The sequence below is a fragment of the Callithrix jacchus genome, chromosome 16 (assembly GCF_049354715.1).
Source record: "Callithrix jacchus isolate 240 chromosome 16, calJac240_pri, whole genome shotgun sequence".
Lineage (NCBI taxonomy): Eukaryota > Metazoa > Chordata > Mammalia > Primates > Cebidae > Callithrix > Callithrix jacchus.
The window spans coordinates 18,493,944-18,519,445 of record NC_133517.1 but is presented as its reverse complement, the minus strand read 5'-3'; the positions used below and the strand labels follow the sequence as shown (position 1 = coordinate 18,519,445).

The window sequence follows — 25,502 nt, the reverse complement described above, 5'->3', positions numbered from 1 at the left end:
TAAATAAACACTCCTAGATGATAATATTAGAAACGGATGTGGTTTTTTTTGTGAATCATGTGTCAAATATATCGAAGAAATCAAACTAGTAATCTACTATTTAAACTGTTGTCTTTTATGTAAATAAATGTATAATTTCCATAGGCAATTTGGTTCAACCTCCACTCTGAGGTAGAAATTGAGTCCAAAATACTATTGACCAGGCAGTAGTCAGTTTCATGCTATGATGGAAATTTTGCTATAGGGACTTCATTTTGGGAGATTTCTAAGTTAGAAGGTACTGATTTATGTCTTTCAGCTGAACTCTGGTTTTCTATCAAATCCAAAGTTTTGTTATTGTTGTTCTTTGTAATAATCCTGGAAATATTAACATTTCTACTGTGTACTGTATTATGTCATTGTTATTTATGGTCCTCCCAGCTCTTCCCTTTCTTATTCTAATTCTTATTTTTTTCAGCCCTTCTCTCATTCCATAGTTTCCGGGCTTTTGATTGTGCAGATTGTCTCCTCTGCTCCACTGTAAATTATCAATGCTTCTTATAAATGTACAAGATACAATCTTCCAGATGGGATCTGGTCCCATAAACCTGAGTATAACCCCAAAATATGAGCACTAAACTGGGGGATGTAAAGTTTTTTTTAAAAACCATGCTGTAAATTGTATACTGTTCAAATGCCCAGTTATTTAATGCAAAGTGCAGCTTCCTTCCTATCTAAAAGTTTAGGGTGAGACACATATATTTCACTAATTACAGATGGCTAGCCTGTCCTCACCCTGTGTCAGAACAGAGTAAGACTCATGTATCTCTGAATCACAGAAAAGACCATGTAATCATGGTTCTATAAAATAACACTTGAATATTTAACTCAAATTTTTGAAACTTTAGATAAGAAGAGTACTAACAATCTTACAAGCACCTATAAAGTTTTACTATAGATTTTGTAGCCATACCAGACCAACCTGGCTCAGCTTCCATGTAACAAAGTTAGGAGTTGTTTTTCAGTTGCCATGGACTTCCAGCTTGAAGGTCTTATAAACTGACCATGCCCAGATCAACCAAAAGTGCAACCATGGGTGGAACCTCAGTGCTTGACTAAGGGGCAGGGACTGAATTAAGAAGTAGACACCTGCATACATCTTTATAATAGAATGATTTATATTCTTTTGCAGGGGTGTGGATGGAGCTGGAGGCCATTATCCTTAGCAAACTAACACAGAAGCAGAAAACCAAATACCACAGATGAGAACACATGGACAAGAAAATCAAGAAGCTGATGTACAAAATAAAAGAGAAAGAGTAGGATTACTGCATGCAGTGCTTTGATATATTTACCAAGAGCAAGGCCTCCTTCTGATATCCTTTCCTTAGGTTATGAAATTGCCTCTTCTACTGCCTCCTCCTCCTCCCACGACTCAATATTTGTTTCTTTTGAAATGTCAATTTTGAAAAGGTTACAATTCACTTTTAAGTATGCATCCTTGTGTAAGCACTTGAAAAAAATGTAATCAGCTCTCATTGGGGGGTTCTGTGGCAGGACTCTTGGTTCACAGTTTCCCCACTAAAACCAATCTGAGTGTAGCTGATGGCTCACAGCAGGAATTATAAAGCTGTTGCTAATTGAAGAAGTTGATATGAAATCATTTACCCTTCAAGAGCCTCTCCATACCAACCCCTGCCACAGCAACCTCTTCAAAGAGAGTTGACAGAACAATAGATGGTTTGGTGTGGGTTTTTTCTCATGACCCTTCAGTAAAATCAATCCTGATGTGCAATTAATACATCTTTAATATGATCACATAGAGCACCAAACTAGTGTAGCTATTAAATCCAAGTACCTCAAGGATTCTCTGTAGACCTGTATTCATTTATAAAATGTCAAGATGTACTCAGTAGTGAGTACAAAGTAAACAAGTAACCGACATGGATGGACAGAGTGCTTTTAAGAATAAAGAGTGAAAATATCACAGCTGTTAGGCTTAAAACCTTTGCAAAGAAAGCAAAACAAACTTGAAATGTTCTCAGTAGCTACCTCAGAAGGATGGGTGTGCCTGGAGACTTCAAATAATTGAAGAATGCCATGAGGGTTAATTGATGTCAGTAGTGCAAGGCTGAGGAAACCACTCACTGTGGATTGAAGGTGAGTAATTGGTTCCATCCAGGGCTATTTTCTAAGTGACCTATGCTGATTGCCATCAGTGGACAGAATTAGTTATCACTGCCAATGTGTCCCTTCAGGGTCTGCTCATTTTTCAATTCACTGCCATTTGGTTGAGTTATTCCCTGAATGAATCAATCATTAATTCATAATTAGATCCAATGACAGCATAAATCTCTGTAGCGGAAAACTTTGGAGATGACAACATGAATCTTTAGACAAATCAGAGATACAGCCTGTTTATTATTCTTAAAACCAACTGCTTGCCTTAAAATCTTTCTTGCCCAAGATACATTTGCCACTATCTTTTTGTGTGTGTGGGGGTGGACTTAGCCCAGTGAGCTTCATACTTCTTTTTCCATCTTTCCTTGTTTTTCATATACATGCATGACCAGGAGTCTAGACTGGTGGATTTACCAATGCCATTAACATAAAGAGTCTTGTCTTCAGCTCTACATTATAGAAAAATTATATAAAAGTAATTATTGTTAATATAAGACTAGATCATCATCCTTGAGAACCAAAGCAACACAGTAAGAATTCCTTGTGGCTATGCTAAATGTCTGTAAAATAATAAGGATGGACTGGACAGCTGGATTTCTAATTTGTCCTCCTCTCCCTGAGGCTTAGAAGAGCACTGGCTCCAGGTAGTGCTACTAGCATCACAGTCAGAACTCATCACTTCTTACCTTGCTCCGCTGCACACTCCAGAGGAGAGCAGATGTACCTGTAAGCATGAAACACACTTGCTCTGGGTGCATTATCTCCTTCCCCTCTTCTAATTTTCAGAGCCCTGGTGCCTTCATGGTCATATGAAATGCAGAGATCCCCTACTGTGATAACTTAGGAGGCCCCACAATGTACCATGTGGTGCATCCTATAGTGTAGACCTAACCATTTTCCCTCTCCTGCTCCTAAAAACATATTCCGGTCCTGAACATGTCGATTTCTGGTATACAACAGAGAAAGCCAGTGGGCTATGTAATCACTCTCTCTCACAAGTTTCACTAGTCATTCACTTTTCACTGGACTTCTTTTAAGTTTTGTATTTATTTAAGTAATTAAAGTATATTGAGAAATGTGGTCAATATTGAGAAAGTTGCTTACTGTGTTATTATGGCCCAAGGTTAAGTGTTCCTCAGCTCTCTCAAGCACAATAAAATCAGGCTTTGTTTAACAATGAGATTTGTTCTGAGAAATAAGTTATTAGACAGTTTTGTTGGAGAATATCAGAGTGCACTTATACTAACCTAGGTGATATAGCCTGCTACACATCTAGATTATACAGTATAATGTCTTGCTCCCAGGCTACAAGTATGTACAGCATGTTATTTTACTGAACACTGTAGGCAACTGTAACAAAATTATTGAGTATTTGTGTATATAAACATTGAAAAGGTGCAATATAAAAGGAAAAAATGGCACACCTGTATAGGGCATTTATCATGAGTGGAGCTTGCACGATGGAAGTTACTTTGGGTGAGCGGCTGTTTCAACTTGCGCCTGGAGTACCTGGGATACAGAGCCGCCCACTCAACTGAAAAAAAGGGGGCTGAAGCAGGGAGCCAGGTGATCTGACTCCCACAAAGACCAGCAATCAGAAACGCTTTGGATTGAGAGTTTTGCAGCAAGCACAGCTGGACTCAGGATGGTCCAGGTGGGGGGAAGGGCGTCAGCCATTACTATGGCAGTCAGCCAATAACGAGGCAGTCCGCCATTACCAAGGCAATCTGCCTTTAAAGAGGCAGTCCACCATTACCTAGGCAGTCCACCATTACTGAGGCAGACTGCCATTACTGAGGCAATTCTAACTGTACCTCTGTAAACAAAATTGCAAGGAGGTTCACACAGCAACTGGGCAGAGCCCACAGCAGTTCAGTAATGCCTCTGCTGACAGGCTGTGACTAGACTATGTCCTTGCTGGGCAGGGCATCTCTGAAAAAAGTAAGTAGCATGTCAGGAACTTATAAATAAAGCCCCACCTTCCCAGGACAGAGCACCTGGGAAAAAAGGCAGTTATGAGTTCCACTGCAACAGACTTAAACTCACCTGCCCAGCAGCTCTTAATGGAACAATGGAGCTCCCAGCTCAGCACTTGAACTCCTATAGGGACAGACTGTCTCCTTGACCAGCTCCCTGACCCCCATATATCCAAAGAGACACCTCATAAAGGACAGCTCAGGCTGACATCTGGCGGATACCCTTCTGGGACAAAGATAACAGAAGAATAAACTGGCATCAGACCTTATTGTTCTGCAGCCACCAGAGGTGATGCCCAGGAAAGCAGGGTCTGGAATGGACCTCCAACAGTCCTACAGCAGAGGGGCCTGAGTTTTAGAAGGAAAACTAAAAAACAGAAAGAAATAACTTCAACATCAACAAAAAGACCCACTCAGAGATCCCATCCAAAAGTCACCAACTACAAAGACCACAGGTGGATAAATCCACAAAGATGGGAAGAAACTAGCACAAAAAGGATGAAAACACCAAAAACCAGAATGTCTCTCCTCCTCCAAATGATCACAACCCCTCACCAGCAAGGGAACAAAGATGGATGGAGAATGAGTCTGATGAATTGACAGAAATAGGATTCAGAAGGTGGGTAATAGCAAACATCTCTGAGCTAAAAGAACATGTTCTAACCCAATGCAAAGAAACTAAGAACCTTGAAAAAGGGTTAGACGAAATGTTAATGAGAATAAACAGTTTAGAGAAGAACATAAATGACTTGATGGAGCTGAAAAACACAACATGAGAATTTTGCAAAGCATACACAAGCTTCAATAGCCAAATCTACCAAGAAGAATGGATATCAGAGACTAAAGATCAGCTCAATAAATAAAACAAGAAGGCAAGATTATAGAAAAAAGAGTGAAAAGAAAAGAACAAAGCCTCCAAGAAATATGGGATTATATGAAAAGACCTAATCTATGTTTGATAGGTGTACCTGAATGTGACAGAGAGAATGATCCAAGCTGGAAAACACTCTTCAGGATATGATCCAGGAGAACTTCCCCAACCTAGCAAGGCAGGCCAATATTCAAGTCCAGGATGTACAGAGAATACCACAAACATTTTACTCAAGAAGAGCAACCCCAAGGCGCAAAATCCTCAGATTCATCAGGGTTGAAATAAAGGAAAAAGTCCTAAGGGCAGCCAGAGAGAAAGGTCAGTTACCCACATTGGGAAGCCCATCACACTAACAGCAGATCTCTTGGCAGAAACTCTACAAACCAGAAGAGAGTGGGGGCAATATTCAGCACCCGTAAAGAAAATAACTTTCAACCTAGAATTTCATATCCAGCCAAACTAAGCTTCATAAGTGAAGGAGAAATAAAATCCTTCATGAACAAGCAATTGCTGAGAGATTTTGTCACCACCAGGCCTGCTTACAAGAGCTCCTGAAAGAAGCACTAAACATAGAAAGGAACAACCAGCCACTCCAAAAATGTATCAATTGGTAAAGACCATTGATCCAATGAAGGAACTGCATCAACTAATGGGCAAAACAGCCAGCTAGCATCAAAATGGCAGGATCAAATTCACACATAACAATATTAACCTTAAAGGTAAACAGGCTAAATGCCCCAGTCAAAAGACACAGACTGGCAAATTGAATAAAAAGTCAAAACCCATTGGTGTGCTGTATTCAGGAAACCCATCTCACATGCAAGGACATGCATAGGCTCATAATAAAGAGATGGAGGAAGATTTATCAAGCAAATGGAGAGCAAAAAAAGCAGGAGTTGCAATCCTAGTCTCTGATAAAATAGACTTTAAACCAACAAAGATCAAAAGAGACAAAGAAGGGAATTATATAATGGTAAAATAATGCAACAAGAAGAGCTAACGATCCTAAATATATATGCACCAAATACAGGAGCACCCAGATACATAAAGCAAGTTCTAAATAACCTACACAGAGATTTAGACTCCCACACAATAATAGTAGGAGACACACTCCTCTGTCAATATTAGATAGATCAATGAAACAGAAAATTAACAAGGATATAAAGGACTTGAACTCAGATCTGGACCAAGCAAGCCTAATAGACATCTACAGAAGTCTCCACCCCTAATCCACAGAATATACATTCTTCTCAACACCAGATCATACCTACTCTAAAACTGACCACATAATTGGAAGTAAATCACTCCTCAGCAAATGCAAAAGAATGGAAATTATAACAAACAGTCTCTCAGACCATAGTGCAATCAAATTAGAACTTGGGATTAAGAAACTAACTCAGAATGGCACAACTTAATGGAAACTGAACAACTGGATCTTGAATACTGACTGGATAAAAATGAAATGAAGGCAGAAACAAAGATATTCTTTGAAACCAACAAGAACAAAGATACAACATTCGAAAAACTCTGGGACACATTTAAAGCAGTGTCTAGAGAGATATTTACAGCAACAAATGCCCATATAAGCAGCAAAGATAGATCTAAAATCAACATCCTATCATCAAAATTGAAAGAGTTAGAGGAGAAAGATCAAAAATTTCAAATCTAGCAGAAGACAAAAAATAACTAAGATCAGAGCAGAACTGAAGGAGACAGAGACACACACACAAAAAAAAACCATCAAAAATCAATAAATCCAGGAGATGTTTTTTTGAAAAGATCAACAAAATAGACCACTAGCCAGATTAATAAAAAAGAGAAGAGAGAAGAATCAAATAGATGCAGTAAAAAACGATAAAGGGGATAACACCACTGATTCCACAGAAATACAAACTACCATCAGAGATTACTACAAACAACTCTATGCAAATAAGCCAGTAAACCTGGAAGAAATGGATAAATTCCTCGACACTTGCACCCTCCCAAGCCTAATCCAGGAAGAAGTTGAAACCCTGAATAGATCAATAATAAGGGCTGAAGTTGAGGCAGCAATCACTAGCCTATCAACCAAAAAAAGCCCGCATCCAGAGTGGTTCACAGATGAATTCTACCAAATGTACAAAGAGGAGTTGGTACTACTCCTTCTGAAACTATTCCAAATAATCCAAAGAGAGGGAGTCCTTCCCAAATCATTTTATGAGACCAACATCATCCTGATACAAAAACCTGGCAAGGACTCAACTAAAAAAGAAAACTTCAGACCAATATCCATAATGAACATAGATGCAAAAATCTTCAATAAAATACTAGCAAACTGATTGCAATAGCACATCAAAAAGCTTACCTATCACAATCAAATAGGCTTCATCCCGGGGATGTAAGGCTGGTTCAACATATGAAAGTATATAAAGGTAATCTACCACATAAACAGAACCAAAACCAAAAACCACATGACTATCTCATTAGATGCAGAGAAGGCCTTCGACAAAATTCAACAGCACATTGTGCTAAAAACTCTCAATAAACTAGGTATCAATGGAATATATCTCAAAATAATAAAAGCTATTTACAGCAAACCCCAGACAATATCATACTGAATGGGCAAAAACTGGAAGCATTTCTTTTGAAATCTGGCACTAGACAAGGATACCCTCTCTAGGTATTCAATATAGTATTGGAAGTTCTAGCTAGAGCAATCAGGCATGAAAAAGAAATAAAGGGCATTCAAATAGGAAAGGAGGAAGTCAAATTGTCTCTATTTGCAGACGACATGATTGTATATTTAGAAGACCCCATAGTCTCAGCCCAAAATCTCCTTAAGCTACTTCAGCAAAGTCTCAGGATACAAAATCAATGTGCAGAAATCACAAGCATTCCTACACACCATTAACAGACTGAAAGAGAGCCAAATCAAGAGTGAACTCCCATTCACAATTGCTACAAAGAGAATAAAATACCTAGGAATACAACTAACAAGGAACGTAAAGGACCTTTTCAAAGATAACTATGAACCACTGCTCAAGAAAAGAAGAGAGGACACAAACAGATGGAAAAACACTCCATGCTCATGGTTAGGAAGAATCAATATCACGAAAATGGCCATACTGCCCAAAGTAGTTTATAGATTCAATTCTATCCCCATCAAGCTACCTATGACCCTCTTCACAGAACTAGAAAAAAACACCTTAAAATTCATATGGAACAAAAAGTGAGCCTGAATAGCCAAGACAATTCTAAGTAAAAAGAACAAAGCTGGAGGAATCACTTTACCTGACTTCAAACTATACTATGAGGCTACAGTAATCAAAACAGCATGGTACTTGTACCACAACAGAGATAGAGATCAACGGAACAGAACAGAGGCCTCAGAGGCAACTCCACACATCTACAACCAACTGATTTTTGACAAACCTGACAAAAACAAGCAATGGGGAAAGGATTCCCTATTTAATAAATGGTGTTGGGAAAACTGGCTAGCCATGTGCAGAAAGCAGAAACTGGACCCCTTCCTGACACCTTACATTAAAATTAACTCCAGATGGATTAAAGACTTAAACATAAGACCTAACACCACAAAACCCTAGAAGGAAATCTAGGCAAAACCATTCAGGACATAAGCATAGGCAAGGACTTCATGAATAAAATACCAAAAGCATTAGCAACAAAAGCCAAAATAGACAAATGGGGCCTAATTAAACTCCAGAGCTTATGTACAGCAAGAGAAACAATCATTAGAGTGAACAGGCAACCAACAGAATGGGAAAAAAGTTTTGCAATCTACCCATCTGACAAAGGGCTAATATCCAGAATCTACAAAGAACTAAAGCAGATTTACAGGGAAAACAAAAACAAAAACAAAAAACAAAAAACCAAACCCATTCAAAAGTGGGCAAAGGACATGAATAGACACCTTTCAAAAAGACATATATGAGGTCAACAAACATGAAAAAAATACTCATCATCACTGGTCATTAGAGAATTACAAATCAAAACCACATTGAGATTGCACCTCATGCCAATTAGAATGGCAATCATTAAAAAATCTAGAGACAACAGATGCTGGAGAGGATGTGGAGAAATAGGAACACTTTTACACTGTTGGGAGTGTAAGTTAGTGCAACCATTGTGGAAGACACTGTGGTGATTCCTCAAGGACCTAGAAATCAAAATTTCATTTGACCCAGCAATCCCATTATTGAGTATATACCCAAAGGATTATAAATTGTTCTATGATAAAGACACATGCACACTTATGTTCATTGCAGCACTGTTTACAACAGCAAAGACCTGGTACCAACCCAAATGTCCATCAGTGATAGACTGGATAAAGAAAATGTGGCACATATACACCATGGAATACTATATGGCCATAAAAAGTGATGAGTTTGCATCCTTTGTAAAAACATAAATGAATTTGGAAACCATCATTCTCAGCAAATTGACACGAGAACAGAAAATCAAACACTGCATGTTCTCAGTCACAGGAGGGTATCGAACAATGAGAACACATGGACACAGGGAGCGGAGCATCATACACTGGGGTCCGTTAGGGGGGACAAGGGAGTGACAGTGGGGCTTCGGGAAGTTGGGGAGGGATAACATGGGGAGAAATGCCAGATACAGGTGACAGGGATGGAGGCAGCAAACCACATTGCCATGTATGTACCTATGCAAGAATCCTGCATGATTGGCACATGAACCTAAAGTACAATTTTATACACACACACACACACACACACACACACAAAAGACAAATGGACTTTACAGCTGTAAATAATGTCTTCTTATTTTATAATTAATATTAAATATATTATATTTTTTATATTTATAAGCTTTTTTCTATTTTAGCTCTTTTTAACTTTTAAACCTTTTTTTTTTTTTTATCAAAAATTAAGACAAGAACACACCCATTAGCCTAGGCCTACACAGAGTCAGGATCATCAATGTCACTGTCTTCCACCTCCACATCCTGCCCCACTGGAAGGTCTGCAGGGTCAGTGACACACATGGAGCTGTCATCTCCTGTGATGACAAGGCCTTCTTCTGGATACCTCCTGAAGGACCTGCCTGAGGCTGTTTTATAGTTACATTTCTTTAATAAGTAGGGAAGTACACTCTAAAATGGGGATAAAGAGTATAGTACAGTATAGTGAATAAATAAACTAGTAACATAGTCATGTACTATCATTATCAAGTATTTTTGCTGTACATAATGTATTGCTTTACTTTCGCATAACTAGCGGTACAGTAGATTTGTTTACACCAGCATCACCACAAACACCTGAGTAATGCCTTTTGTGCCATGATGTCACGATGGCTAGAGTATCATTAGGTGATAGGAATTCTTTCAGCTCCATTATAATTCTATAGGACCACCATTTATAATGTGGCCTGTAGCTGGCCAAAATGTCATCATGCAGTATATGGCTGTATTTAAATGAATACATGTTTTATATATGGATATGATTAGATCTATCGCCAAAAAGTCCCACACTGCTGTCTTCTTAGGCTTTTTGCATCCTATCACTCTCATCTTTGTGAGAGGACTGGGGTAGCCAAGCAATTTAACTGACGTTGCCATCACCGTCTGGTCCAGAAAATTCATGCCAAATCTCAACTAACACACTGAGAGCTTCTAGTCCCTCATTCCTAATATCTTAAAAGTAATTACAGCATTTAAGAATTCAGACTTTCCTGGACTAAGAAATAAAACCATTTGGGGGGACCTTAACTAAATCTTATTCAGGAAAAAAGATATTTGATGACATCAGCCAGAGACATTTGCCAGTTTCTAGAATCATTCTTTCTTGAATTGACAGCCCCTTAGTATTCTGCATTAATGAGTCTTCAGAAGTAAATGGGAAATGATCCTGTAGAGAGCCAGATGCTGCAATCCAGGTCCAGATCTAAGATGCCCCCTTTGTCCATGATTCAGCTACATTACCAGCAACTAAAGCAATTCAAGATTATTTGTCAGCAGGGGCCATGGGTCTACTCTCTACATTTATCAGAACGTGGGTGTGTCCTTGATCTCAACAGTTTTCTGAAAACCATTTGAATAGGAGGAACATGTGTGCCCCCCTCTGAAATACACATGGGATTTACTGCCCATTGAACACACTTACAGCCATAGAAAGGACTCTTCCACCAATCCACAGCTTCCCAGCATTCATAGCTCAGTGCTTGCTCAGTTTTCAACACAATCCCAGACAAGGGGAAAGACAAAAAGTTTGAAAACTCTATAGCACTAGTCATGTAATCACAAAGATTAATTGTCCTTGCAAAAATGACATTTAGAAGCAGCTGGCAGTGTGGCCTTTCTACCCATGGGTTTTCCTAGAATCACAGCATCACAGCAGGAAGAGACCTTGAGAGAGCATTGGTGCAATCCCCCATCCTTCAGGAAAGGCTGCAACTAAATCATCCCAGACAGAGGCACATTTGCCCTAATTTCAATGAGCTCCTGGGACACAGTTCTCGTGACTTTTTATTCTGAATAGAAAGAAATTTTTTCTTACAGCTAAACAATCTCTCCCATTAGAGCTGAAGTCCATTCATCTGTGTCTGGCTGCCATCTGAGATGGAGAAGGGCCCCTCTAACAGTCCCTTTGCCATGCACTCTTTCCACACAAGCAGAAGTTGGCTATTTCCTTGTGAATCATATTTTCCCAAAACTTTAAAAATATTTAAAAATAATTTTTGTGACATTTCACTTGTCTCTCAAAGTTACCGCTATTTCTTCTTAGAAAACCCAGATCCTTGCTGGTAAGGAGACACTAAGCCACTATTACTAGTAAATCTATAAGTGAGCATATAACTTGTTATACTTAATTCGATGGAACAGACTCAACACAGACATTCTTACTACACAAATATAGTTTTTGATGACTTGTAGAAAAATTTATGTGTAGTGCTAGCTATGTTCCAATAAAAACATTTGGTTTAGAAAAGTCCAGACCTATAAATTGTTTTCCAGTAAAATCTTACCAAATCTGAGTAAAATAAAAGGACTTTGGCTGTCTAAGATGGGAGCCACCGGCCACATGTATACTCCAAATGAGGCCAGTGTGACTGAGAAACCAAATTTTAAATTTTATTTAATTTTAATTTAGATATAAAAACCTATAGTTATTTCATTGTTTCAAAGACTTTAATTATGTTTGAAACTACTTGAGCTTGTGAATCTAATAAAATATATTATAAAATTAATTTTACTTTATGTTTTTACTATTTAGTAATATAACTAAATCACAATCCTGAAAGAATCCTTTAATGGGAGTAAAATCTTTTATTGTACTTCCCTAAGTATCATAAATCTGACACAGGATTAAAAGGTTGAAAGAGAAAAAGAAGGAAGTCAGAACTGCAGGATTTTAAATAGTACACCACAAGGTCATGCTGAAAAGCAGCCCAATGAAGAGGATTTTAAGGGTATCTACATAGTCCCAGCACCCCAGCTCATTACACATCTAAGATGGGTGACATACTTCGAATGTATGCAAAAAAAAGTTAATTTTAAAGTTTTTGTTTGTCTTGTTTCACACTTTGTGTATGAGAGACATAAAGCAATGTCTGCAAAAAAAAAAAAAAAAAAAAGGAAGACACTAAAATGAAATTTTGCAAGTCCATCAGGACACATTCCTAGACCTCAGGTGGCCTGGCTGGTCTGGGAAGGCCTCTGATCTGGTCCATCAGTACAGGGCTGTACTGAAGTACGTGTGAGATCATGGCTTGAGTCTTCTAGTATAAGGCCACATTCAGAGAGCTAAGATGCCCCAGCAATCTGAAAACTTAGAAAGCTATTTTGAATGCAACTAGCTATGAAAATAAGAGCAGTGTTATAACTTGAAGATGATGTTCCTAATGTTTACTCATGGATTAGTGTTGAGATAAGACCCCTTGTCAGAACCAACTCTGTCCAGAAGAAGCGATCATGCAGAATGATAATTCAGATGATCGTGCAGATACCCACAGAATGCAGAATTTCTTGGGATCAGCATTCAATTCTATCACTTCAAGGTAAAAGCAATTTTTTAATTTCTTCTTTGAATCCCCTTCAGATGTCTTTTAATGATACCAGAAGAAGATGCTGTATGTATAATCCCTGTGATTGCAGCCATTTGTATTGAATATATGTTCATAGATTGTGAGCTTCTAAGAAAGTAAATATGCACTAAACCAGAAGGTTTTCTCTGATGTGATGTTTATTAATGACAGCACCATTTTAAGAGTCAGGGAAATTGAGTCTGGCCTGTATAAACAGGGTAGCATCCAGAAGGATGAAAACAGAAGACATGAGGTTTCTGCTTCCAGAGATTCTAATGAATCATCACGAGAATTTTAGCAAGTCAACCCTTCCTCCATCTTTTCCTTGACATTTTGAAATATAAGTTTCTGGTTACTTCATCTGTTTATAACATGCTAACACTTCCAGAAATTTATCCATACTGGTATTAGAAGCTCACTGAAGGCAGAGACAGTGTCTCCAACTTCTTTTTTGTGTCTTAGTGTTTAACATGTATAAATTTGGTACAAAGATCCACATGAAATATTTTGGAGTATTTCTTTTACCCTTAGGAAAAATATATCCACTTCACACATTGTGAAAGATATTCAGTATTATAATTTGAGTGCCAAATGACTCTGAGAGATTGTCTAGTAAATCCCTTCATAATAGAACCCACAAAACTGGGACCCAGCCATTAATGCCACTTCTAAATCCTAAAGCAGAAAACTGAGCTAGAATCCAGGTCACTAAAAGATTTGCTTCCTTGTGCTGTCTTAGCAACAGCTGAGATTATTTGTGAATGCCTCAAATATACAAACTATTTCAAGGTTCATTTTTCATCTCCTCTTTTAACTTAAAAAAATCATAGTTTTAAAAAGCAATGTTTATGTGTTTTTAGGAAAAAAAACCAATTTTTTCAATCTTTTGATACCTAATGTACTTGATGCCAAAAGTTAGGACCAAATGTTTAAACCAAGATGAAATCATATATTCTCAATACCCATGATCATTCAGCATTTACTTTGTGATGGGGATCATGGTAATGCCTCATATGCATTATCCTGTTTAATGATTCAACTCCAACAACCCCAAAATCAGACACAAATTCAATGATGGAATCAACTGGGTATCTTTTTTTTTTTTTTTTTTGAGATGGATTCTTGCTCTATCACCCAGGCTGGAGTGCAGTGGCACAATCACAGCTCACTGCAACCTCTGCCTCTTGTGTTCAAGAGATTCTCGTGCCTCAGCCTCCCAAGTAGTTGGGATAACAGGTGTGCACCACCATGCCTGGCTAATTTTTGTATTTTTCGTAGAGGCAGAGTTTCACCGTGTTGGCCAGCCTGGTTCAAACTCCTGACCTCAAGTGATCTGCCCACTTCAACCTTCCAAAGTGCTGGGATTACAGTTGTGAGCCACTGTGCCTGGCCCAAGTGGGCATCTTAAGGTGCTGAGTTACACTTGAGTCTACAACATTTTCCTCACAATTAATTCACTTCGCTAAACATGACCATAGTCAGAGCAGCTCAAGCTATGATTTCCAGGCCATTTGAAATGGAAGATATAGATATGAATATATAGATGTAGCTCTAGATAGATATAGTTTCTCCTGGATAGTTCTCCTTTCTAGTGAAATTCTAGAAAGCACACATGAGAAATAGAACCATTCTGAACAAACTGTAGACCATATTATCTCAGAAGATCAAAATCGATGGTCCTGAGAAAATAAAATGTCCACATCACAATATGCTAATGCTGGAAGGAAACGTGAAGGATTTTGTGTCATAGGTGAGGAGATTTTCTTTTTGTTTATTGGTCACACACATTCTGGGTGGAGACTACTGGTGCCCTTCCACAACACATTTTTCTTGGGGGGATTAAACTGTGCTGCCTCTTTGCAGTTAGGTGCAGTTACATGAAATGTAGCACTTCTATCCAAAGCTTCTCATTGCTGACGACAAATCATACAATGTTCTCTTTGCCTTCAAAGTCAAAGCACAAGACTAAGTTCCAGATAATGTGTCTATGAGATGGTAAAGATTCAATTCACTTGTATCACTACCAAAACTGGGATGAAGAACAATTGCCCTAGAGAGTTACCTATACCCACAGCAGACTCTGCTTAGTAAGAAATAAACCTTCAGAGTTTGGTGATATTTGTTATAACAGCATATTTTATACTATTCTTATTTATTAGTACCCACTTCATTTTAAGGGCAAGTTTATTTTAAAAAATTGTACTTGTGTCAATGGTATTATATTTTATTCTTACAGAAGAAAAATATTGCTGCCATGATCTAAAAGTCATCACCAACCTCTGCAATCAGAGGAAAAACTATTGTAATTTTTTCATTTATTCAGTCAATATGTATGTGCTAATTTTGAAAGGACTACATTTATAATCAACTTTAGCATTAAAGTAGAACTTAATGAGGGGTCAAATGAAACGGTGAAAAAGAGAATAGTGTAGGTAGGAAATCTGTAAAAGATCTATAATCTGATACCCAGAAGAAACGGAAAGTGGTAGTTATTATTAAAATAGTAGAAGACTGAAGGGTGAACATTCTGGAAGTGGGGTGGAGATCAAATGCACATTTGAGTATGTGTGAAGTTTTAGGTAATGAGAGATGTGCAAAATGAAAATATCAAATTGGCAATTTGGTTTATATACAGGGAGAATCTCAAAAAGAAAGCCACAGACTACTGGTGTAGATTTACAACAGGAACAAAATTAATAAATTTCTAGGGAATAACTTAGCCAAGAACCATACAATTTGTGTAAATTATATGTTAAAAACTCTGTTAAAGATCATAAAAGATATATAAGTATAATGAGAGAGAAGTTTTGTTCATGGGTGGGATAATTTCACATTTTAAAGATCTTAATTTTTCTCAAGTTTATATATAAATTTGATACATGCCACACAAATTTGCCAAAAAAAAAACAAAAAACTGAGCACAATTTGGACAATTTTGGAAAACGTACTTGAAAATGACATGAATAAAACAAGCTAAGGTTATTTTGACAAAGAGTAAAAACAAGGATTTTGCTTTGCTGTATATGAAGAATATTAAGGTCCTGGTAATAAGCAGGTGCTGGTGTAACAGAGAACTCTGAAAATACTATGTGACAAGGTTAACTTAATATATGACAGTGCTGACACCATTTATCAATGGTGAAAAGGTAGACTGTTTAGCAGAAGGCACTGGGAGAAAACTACCAATTAAAGTCAAAACAGAAACCTGGAATCCTTACTGCATACTATACAGAGGAGAAACTTAAATGTGAAAAATCCTTTATTATACAGTTAATAGAAGAATATCTAGAAAACATTGAGACTGCCAAATATACAACCCATACATCTAAATGTGGGATTTTTAGCACTTGAATCTCCTAAGTTGTCAGCTTATCTCTCTTCCACATGTGCTTTACTTCCTTTCTTAAAAAAAAAAATGGAGCTATTTGTTGAACAAAGAATACCTTAGACAAAGTTCACGGATCATAGACTGGGAACTATTTACAATCAATAAGGAGTAATATCTTAAGAATCTAAGACAATACCCCCAAATCAAGAAGATAGGAAACACAATAGAAAAATAAGCAAATAATTTAAATATGCAATTTATAGTGAAATCCAAGTGGTTAACAAGTATATGAAGAAATATTCAGCCTCACTAGCAATCAAATAAATGCAAGTTAAAACAAGATAAGACTTTCTTTCCACCAGACTGGCAAAAATTAGAGAGCCCAAATAATACCAAGTGTTGGAAAGATGTTGGTAAACATAAACTCTAGTGGATTCTTGTTGAGAGTATAAATTAATGTAGCCTTTCTGGAAATCAATCCATGGTGCAATTGATGAATCACACACCTAGGATATAACAGCTCCACTCCATATATATACTCAATGCATTTCTCTTTTGAGAGTAGTGGGTGTTGTACAACAAGCTCCAGTGACATGCAGTTTACCCACGTAAACTGCACATGTATCCCTGAACCTAAAATAAAAGTTAAGAAAAGAAAATAGGGAATGTGCATAGTGATACTCACCACAGTGTTGTTTGTGGCATGGGAGAGATAGAGGCGATTTAGGAAAAGAAGAGAAAATGTGCAAGGTTTATGCTGTGGATCTCCAACTAGACATCAGAAATACATTAAAATTCTACTCATATATGCCAACACATCATTTTGCACACCATGTATATATGTATATATAATTTTTATTTGCTAACTATAAAAAGTACATCTAGAAATGTGAATAGTTTGAAAAGTATTGAATACAAAAAATTAAGATCAGAATGACTCATTAGCACAATCTTTTCTTAAAATTTAGCATAATTCTGTTTTTGTGAAAACATACCCAGACAAAACAATATTCTCATGATATATTACAGTCAGGGAGATATTCATGACTCTGAGGGTAGAGCCTTTGGAAGTGGACAGGGGCAAAGGGTAGTGGTCAGGGGGGACTGGGGGAGACAATGAAAATTATTTCACAAACTAAGAATTATGATTATCTCAACACTGAATCACATGTTGCTCATATATCATTATAAATAATTTTGGGGTGGAAGGACCTGAAAGCTGAAGGGAAAGTGAGATCAAAGCAGAATTGTTTTCAAAGACATGGGATGCCACTGCAACTCTGAATGTTGACAATTCAGGAGAGAAAGAAAGAGATGGGTGGAGCAGGCCACCTAGCTCCATGCTCGTCCCTCAAGTCAGTATTTCCGTCTTTTGCTTTTAGGTATATTAACATCCCTTACACTACACTCATCTGAAAAGGGTGAGGAGTAGTAACATATGAATTATTCAATCACTTTACTATGACTAACTCATGCAAAACATGAACTTCTCAAAGAACTGTGGACTCTGGACTTACATCACCCCACATTTAAGTATGTAGCTGTTGTTCATGATAAGGAAATCATGTAACTAACAATCTCATATTTTGTTCCCCTTTTTATTTGTGAAGTATCTGTGAAAAGTGAGGAAATATAACAATATTTTACAAGTACTATGCCAGTTACTGATTTAATTTTACCCTCTTCTTAAGATGTTCTTATATATAATTTTATCTATTTATAGGGTATTTCAGGTTTCCAGTTTATGGCATTTTCATCCCATGCATTTATGTTTTAAACACATCTCATAGGTTGAAATATTTCAGAGGATAATAATTGGTGCATATCTAAAATATTTTGAAATAAAAAACCTAGCAGAGAATTATGACAATTTTACATATAATAAACATGTTTAAGGTGAAGGACAAATGAGAATCATTAATGTAGGTAGAACTTCCATTTCTCTTTTAGTTTAACCTACATGCTCAATATATTTATATGCAATTAATCAAAAGGTTTAAATAATTGGTCAGAATGGGCTGACAATTACTTGTCAATAGTAAGTTTTCTTATTAATTCATTTAATCACACAATGATTACTTAGTATCTCCATGGGAATATAAAGAATACTCAGATCCTTGCTGGTAAGGTGTTCACAGAGACACTAAGCCACTAATATTAATAAATCTATACATGAGCATATACATTTTTATACTTCATCCAGTAGAACAGATACAACATAAATATATCATCGCTATACAAATACAGTTTTTGATGACTTGCAGAAAATTTATGTGTAACATTAGCTATATTCCAATAAAAATATTTGGTTTAGAAAAGCACAACTTAAAAATTCAGAATATAGACGTATAAATGGAGGTGTACTCTTGTGTCTTGCTACAACTATTCTTGTAGCTTATGTCTAGAATGAGTTCACACTCTGATGTTGAGCATGACTTGATGTCACAGAATGCAGCTTTGCAGATGTAATGCCTTTAGTTACAATATGAGCTTTTTCAAACGATAAGAGTATGCTGGGTTTTCTCTGCTGAAAACACCTGTCCAAGGATTCCTGTTAGTCTCAGGAGAAAGAATAACAGGAACTCATGGAAGGCCCTAGCATTTCATGTAGAGCCCTACAAGGGGCCTTTCTCCTCTACACTGATGCACATTTGTCTCCCTCTTGCTTTCTCTGCCACAACTCCACTAGCCTTCTTTCATTTACTCCTAAGTGTGATGCCATCTCCTTCCTCCATAGGATCTTTACAAATGCTTTTATACCTGTATTTTTTTTTTTTTTGAGACAGCTTTCACTCTCTTGCTCAGCTGGAGTGCAGTGACACCTGCAGCCCCGACCTCTTGGGCTCAAGTGATCCTCCCTCCTCAGCCTCCCTAGTAGCTGGAACTACAGGTGTGTGCTGCCACACCTGGCTAATTTTTGTATTTTCTGTAGAGATGGGATTTCAGCATCTTGCTCAGGCTGATCTCAAACTCCTTGGCTCAAGTATCTTCCCACTTCAGCCTCCCAAAGTGCTTAGATTACAAGTGTGAGCCACCAGGACTGGCCACAATGCTCTTTCTTTTACCTGGAATGTTTGTCTGTATTCTCCACCTTTACCACACTAGCTTCTACTCACCTATCTGACTGCAGCTCAAGAATCACTTCCTGGGGGAGGCCTTTCTTATCATTCAGATTCATGACTTCATGGAGCTTTGTCTCATTCATCATACTTATCTTTATGACCATGTTTTGTGATTAATTAATATCTGTCTCCCCCTCTAAATTTCAATCTCTGTGAGAGCAGCAACAGGGTCTATTTTGCCGACGGAGATAGTTGCATTTAGCTTCAGTCCAACTAGTTGCAGTCAATGGTCTTAGAATTTTTCTTTCCTAGAAAGGTATGAGGCATCTATTCATCACAATGCATTACGCTATTTCCTTACATGAGGCTAAACAGAACTCTGCTGTCTTCTAGGAAAGCAAATGCTTTGACAAGACAAGATTACTTATTTTCCCCAATAATTGTGTTCGGGGGAAATATATATGATGTAACTGATCTGTCTAAATCAGTTTCTTTGACCATTTTATATACGGTTTTTCAAAAGTGGACCTTAAGATGCCAGTAGGAAAGCAAATCATGTGATAAACTCATTTACTTAGTGAGTTTCCTATGCATCCTGCTGCCATATTTCTTGTGGTTAATTTTATTTGTTTCTAAATACTTGTTGGGAGGATAGTCCTTTGTCACTTGTTGGTAATGCACCATCTGTTCAAACAAAATGAAAACCATGATAAATAAAAGATTTTCTAATCATGAAGGAAAGGCAAGATGAGAAGATACTGAAAATTTACCTGAGCTTAAACATGTGGTCACATGAATAGACTCCACAGACGAAAGGAACAGCAGCTTAGGTGCTAACAGTTTGACCGGCACTGTTTGTTCATTGCTAAGTACACATTGTCATTTAGGATCTGGGTCCATGAAAGTGTTCAATGTGCCTCCTTTCCCAGTGTCACTTCTAGATGAAAGGACTGAGTAAGTAGAGTAGTGAAATTTGAGATTAAGAGAGGCAGTTGTGAGGATTTAAAAAAACACAATATATAACACACTGAAACAGCTGACTACAAAGTTGGCAAGACGGAGGCATCTTAGAACACCAAATCCCTCAAAACTAAAGAAACTATGGTCACATATTAGAGAAGTTCTGCTTCCTTGGTCTGATCAGAGGAGGCAGAAGAGAGCGCATGCTTCCAGGCCCTCGCTGATAATTTAAAAGAGAAAACTGGGGTAGAAGGAATGGATTAGGAACATTTGAGAGAAATGCTGGGTGACGGTATCTGGGATTAGCTGGTTAGGGCAATAAATGCCTACAAACACACAGTCTTCCATAAATAATAACAAATTCATTAGCTTGATATCAACCATCACTTCTTAAATCAATCATTCATCAAAAATTTTAGCAATCTTCAGAGATAAAAACTCTTCAAGGTCCTGGGAATGTAACATTAAACCAGGCTTGTCTCTGTTTCCCAGAATTTCATGGTATAAAATAGAAAGAAAGTTCATTTCGCTAAAAGCACTATATTTATTAAGCATCTATGATATGCACAATACCATACAAGACACTGGGAATAAAAGCACCAGCAAAATAGCCCCAGCTGCTGCTCTTACAGTGATGACTATTTACAGAGGGAAACAGATATTAGTCAAACAATCACAAAAACAATTCCATGGTCATAAATAATGGCAAGTACAATGAATGAATGGGACAAGGCTCCATGAAGTCAGGGATCCAAATGGCTTTCCCAAGGCAGTGCCTCTTGAGCTGCAATCACACAGCTGAGTAGCAGCTAGTGTGATGAAGGTGGAGAAGACAGACAGACGTTCCAAGGCCAAGGAAAGCATTTGTAAAGATCCTGCGGAGGAAGGTAGATGGCATGCCACGTTGGAGTAAACCAAAAGGCCAATGGAACTATGGTAGAGAAAGCAAGAGGGAGACAAATGTACATCAAGGTGGAAGAGAGGCCCCTTTTAGGGCCCTGTCTGAAATGTCAGGGACGTTGTCTTTCTCCTGAGAATATTAGGAAAACTTGGAAAGGTTTTGGGCAGGGGATAGTCATGACACTACTGTTGTTTAGAAAAGATCATTTTGCTGCAACATAAAGCACAATTTGGAGAACAGCTAGAGGGCTGCCAAGAAGTTAATAAGCCTCTTCCTGAGATCTGGGTGGGATCTGAGGGTGGCCGGCAGTGTGCAGGCTGTGGTGGTCTTGGAGAGACCTGGAGAGTCGCTGGTCCCTGAATCAGTGATTAAGTGCAGTGAAGTGAGCATGAAGAGAGGCACTGAAGAGGTGGGAGAGGGCACAGGGAACCCAGAGGAGGGCCATAGGAACCAGACTGCAGGGCTCATCCTGAAAGAAACTCCTCTTGAATGAGAAGTGATTTCTTAGACAAAACCAAGGAAAGGATGTGGAATTCCTGGGTGTGGAGAAAGCTTGAGGGAAGCCACAGAGGCTGAGCCACATGGGGAGGTTGTGGGAAACCAGATCCAGGGCAGAAAAAGCAGTTAAAGATTTGTGCTGGAGGTCTGAGAGCCATGTGTGTAAAGCTGAGTTTATGTGGGTTTCCTTAGAAGAACTGAGAAGAGAGGAATTGGACAGAAACCTCGGAGAACTGCCGCTTATATGGGAAACAGAGGGCGGGCACCAGCAAACGACCTTGAGAAGGAGCAGCCAGAGCTGTAGAAGGAAAACAGGAAAAAGCAGGACAGAGGGGGAAGGTGAGTCAAGAGGGTCCAACAGGTGAAAGAAAAGGTCACGGAGAAAAACTGAAAGCTGACTATGGGATTTACCGCTTTACCCATAATATGGACCTCACTTTGCAGCCAAAATGATCTCACTGTGCCCCTAAAACTCAGGCTTTCAGACATTTTCTCCTTACTCCTCTTCCACCTCCTCCCCAGTCTTTTTCCTTTTTTTCTTATTAGAAAAATAATGGCAAGTACAATGAATGAATGGGACAAGGCTCCATGAAGTCAGGGATCCAAATGTTAAGAAAGGCTTTCCCAAGGCAGTGCCTCTTCCTTCCTCCTTCCTCTTCCTCCTCTTCCTCTTCTTTCTCTTCTTTACTTTTGTTAACAAACCTTATCTTCATAAGGTCCCTGAGTACAGTTGGTCCAAGACAATCATAAGAAACCCATTGCCTTCACAGCAGTTGATCTCGAGATGGACATGTGTTCCTGCACCACCATGAGTTGCCATGGTAAGCTGACATGAAGAGCCAATGTGCTAAGAATGATGGAGCAGAGGAAGAAGAGAAGGCTAGCCCCTGTGACACAGCTGTTCCTGAACAAAGAATGAAGGTGGTGGTCAGTCTGGGACAAAATACCTCCAGGATATTTGCAAAATATGCCCTTAATGGACTTTCAGTTAGAGCTAGTTTGGCAGCATTTGTTGGTTTTGATGTTGATGTTCCTTTAATCTGCAAGCATTTCTAGCAGGTACAATAGCTAACTATTGACTGTTCTTTATACAAACTCAATTTGGTCTTCACCTTTCTCTTATTCATCCTAATTCCACTGCCAAGAGATCCTTTACCAAATCATCATTTATTCCAATCCAACCCAACTTTCAAGGTCCTCTTAAAATGTCACTTCCTCCACAAGGTTTTCATTCATTCCCCCGGTCCTAGGGAATTACTCCCCATTTCTCCTCTTTCAACCATCCATATCATCTTCTGTCAATCCTTTTGGTCACTTAAAATATACATATTTATGCACATGTTCTATGTCTCGTGGTAATTTGTTCAAAAGCAGGATCCATATGCAAATTATCATTATTTTGCAGCACCTAATAGAATGCTTTGCCTATAATAGATGCTTTGCCATAGTAGATCTTCATGGAGTGAGTGACTTAATGAAATGTCTAAAAGTTCTCAATATAAATGAGGCTAGTAATAGAGAAATATATAATATTTAGGAAAATTATGAAAGAAAGAAAATTCCTAGTAGAAGGACCATAGTCAGAGGAAAGAGTTAACAGCAATTTCAGATACAACTTCACAGCAAATGGCACATTCCTGGAATTGTGGGCCTGTGTCTCATGGCAATTTAGTGATCACAATATACGCTTGCACTTGGATGCTCATGGTGTTTAGAGATAAGGATGAAACCACTGCTGCATTTCATTAATAGCCCATAGATTAGAAATACAAAACCCAAGGTGGTTTTTATTAAGCCAGAGACATGCACCATTGACAATAAAGGAAGGGAGCAGACAGGGGAAGCTCAGAAATTAGCAAAGCTGGCAGATAAAGAAGGAGAAGAACAAGGGCTATGCATCTTGCCGGATGGAACTCTCCCTGGATAGATGGGTGTGGCAGATGGGCAAAGTTAATAGAAGACAATAAAACAGGATCTGGGGTAAAAGTATAGAGTGAGGTGAGGGATAAGAAGAAATATCTCTATAATGGCTTTCCTAGCTTTTGACAAAGCTTTGCTTGGGACCCCCTCCCCACCCCACGTGATTATCTCCTACTCTGTGATCAATGTCTTAGTTGTCACATGTCGAATTCATGCCAATTTGGCACACATAGGAGCTCAATCCTTTAAATGTGCTTTATTTGTTGTAAGTATTTTTGCTTGCCCCAAAAATGATAGGCAAGCAAAAATACCTACAACAAGTGATGTAGGCTACACCCTACAAAGAAAGTGACCTTCTCACTAAAGATAGAGTAATACATACTGGGGAAACCACAGATGACTACGTAGAGAAGTCACAGGATTCTTAAAAGACGCTGTTTCAGAAACCTGTTGAATTGTGAGGGGCGTGAGGTGTGCATTGGGACACTGACAATGGTAATGTCCTATTTCTTGATCTGGGTGTTTGTTATATGGGTGCCCTGACTGTGAAAATTCATTCCACCACTCACTTGAAATTGGTGTGTGTTTCTGGATTTATGTTACACTTAAATAAATTGTGACTTCAAAAATACATATTAAAAATGTCACGCTAAAATACCCCTATTATGAAAGAAAATCCATAATAAAACTCACATGAACTCAGAAACCTGGATAAGGGGTGAAGACGGTGAGGGACCAGATCATCATCTTTACAGAAGATTGATTCTGTCATCTTGAAGAACACTTTGGAGCTGGCCATGCGTGTCAAACACGTTATTTTATCAAGTTCTCCCAACAAATCACATAGGCAAACCAAGTAGGCATGTCTAACTCGTCCCTGGACAATGAGGGGCTTGGCTGGTGGCGCTGATGGTTGTCACAGAAGCCACATCCTAACGTGATGGTGGATGGGGCTTTTGTGATATGAAGCAAAGGAAAACTAATGTTTGTAACTTGGCTTGAGTGAGCTGGAAAGTGAAAAGAAGATCCAAGACAGTGATGGCCAAGGTGGAGGGGGAGGGGTGTGAATGGGTCTAAAGCAAGTTGTTGCAAACAGGGAATCTGCCATAAATGAGCAAAAAAAAAAAAAAAAAGTCCTTTGGTTGTAAAGGGTTGGGCTGGAATGATTCAGGGTCACCACCTAAGGGACTGCCTTCCCCTTCCTTGTGCTTCCTCTGCATTTGCAGGGAGGTTTCACTGCTCTCTAATCAAAGTCTCCCCAGGTTTTCACAGAACTACTTTCTCCACAGCCCAGCACACACATTTAAATAGCTATCCAGGGAACAAGACATATAAAGAATTACTTCCTGCAAGTAATAACGTATCACCTTCCCTTAGGAAGCCCTATCACTGTAGGACGAATATCTGTCTCAGATGAGCCTAAAAGACAACACACGTTTTTTTGTCTAAGACGTTTTTCAGTACATTTTATACCATGAAACTAAAATGCAGAACTTTTAAGCACTGATGCCTGAGCCTGCAGAATCTCTCCAAAGGTCATCTGAACCAATCTCAGCCTGTATCTGTTTTGCCACATCCTTTCTATCATCCCGTACTCTATTGCAGTGAGCAGTGGAGTACAGGCATCACTTCTTTTACAGATTCCATAAGGAAAGCCTTTTAAACTGCCTAATGATGTCTTCCTATTGTGGGAGAGGGAGACAAGTTTGTAATGGAAAGGAAAAGAGTCATATAAATCATGGCTCCTTTATCTACCCTGGGATACCATTTTTTAAAGAGA

At 38.4% G+C, this 25,502-nt stretch overlaps 1 protein-coding gene across 2 annotated transcripts in view; it reads right to left on the bottom strand.

The window, feature by feature from the left end:
* Positions 1 to 25,502, bottom strand: part of NKAIN3 (sodium/potassium transporting ATPase interacting 3) — a 722,168-nt gene that overhangs the window by 449,381 nt on the left and 247,285 nt on the right. The window lies entirely within an intron of this gene.